Raw genomic sequence first — 1,212 nt, 5'->3', positions numbered from 1 at the left:
CAACCCCCACACGAGGGCAAGGGTTGGAGGGTGACGTAACGAATGAGGGCCCTTTGATCACCCTTGGGCACCCCGGTCGATAAACATACCTATGTTATGCCCCTTCCAGATGCCCCCTACCCCCTTCCCCTGCCCCCTACCCCCTTCTCCTGCCCCCTACCCCCTTCCCCTTCCCCCTACCCCCTTCTCCTGCCCCCTACCCCCTTCCCCTTCCCCCTACCCCCTTCCCCTGCCCCTACCCCCTTCTCCTGCCCCCGACCCCCTTCTCCTGCCCCCTACCCCCTTCTCCTGCCCCCTACCCCCTTCCCCTGCCCCCTACCCCCTTCTCCTGCCCCCGACCCCCTTCCCCTGCCCCCTACCCCCTTCTCCTGCCCCCGACCCCCTTCTCCTGCCCCCGACCCCCTTCTCCTGCCCCCTACCCCCTTCCCCTGCCCCCTGCCCCCTTCCCCTGCCCCCTGCCCCCTTCCCCTGCCCCCTGCCCCCTTCCCCTGCCCCCTGCCCCCTTCTCCTGCCCCCGACCCCCTTCTCCTGCCCCCGACCCCCTTCTCCTGCCCCCGACCCCCTTCTCCTGCCCCCGACCCCCTTCTCCTGCCCCCTACCCCCTTCCCCTGCCCCCGACCCCCTTCTCCTGCCCCCGACCCCCTTCCCCTGCCCCCTACCCCCTTCTCCTGCCCCCGACCCCTTCTCCTGCCCCCGACCCCCTTCTCCTGCCCCCTACCCCCTTCCCCTGCCCCCGACCCCCTTCCCCTGCCCCCTACCCCCTTCTCCTGCCCCCGACCCCCTTCTCCTGCCCCCTACCCCCTTCTCCTGCCCCCGACCCCCTTCTCCTGCCCCCTACCCCCTTCTCCTGCCCCCGACCCCCTTCCCCTGCCCCCTACCCCCTTCCCCTGCCCCCTGCCCCCTTCTCCTGCCCCTACCCCTTCTCCTGCCCCTACCCCCTTCCCTGCCCCTACCCCTTCCCCTGCCCCTGCCCCCTTCCCTGCCCCTACCCCTTCCCTGCCCCTACCCCCTTCTCTTGCTCCCTCCCTTCCTCCCCCTCTTCCATTCCCCTTCTTTCCTCTCGCTTCTGTCCCTTCCATTCCTCGCCCCTGTCCCATTGCCCCCTTTCTTGGCCTCTTTCTATTCCTCTTTCCTTCCTTTCTCTCATCTTCCATCTGGTCTCTATTTCCTGCCATTCCTCTACTCTCTCTTTTATTCTCCTTCGTCTCCCAC

This window comes from Penaeus monodon, chromosome 25, assembly GCF_015228065.2.
Source record: "Penaeus monodon isolate SGIC_2016 chromosome 25, NSTDA_Pmon_1, whole genome shotgun sequence".
In the NCBI taxonomy this organism is placed as follows: domain Eukaryota; kingdom Metazoa; phylum Arthropoda; class Malacostraca; order Decapoda; family Penaeidae; genus Penaeus; species Penaeus monodon.
This window is presented reverse-complemented; position numbering follows the sequence as displayed.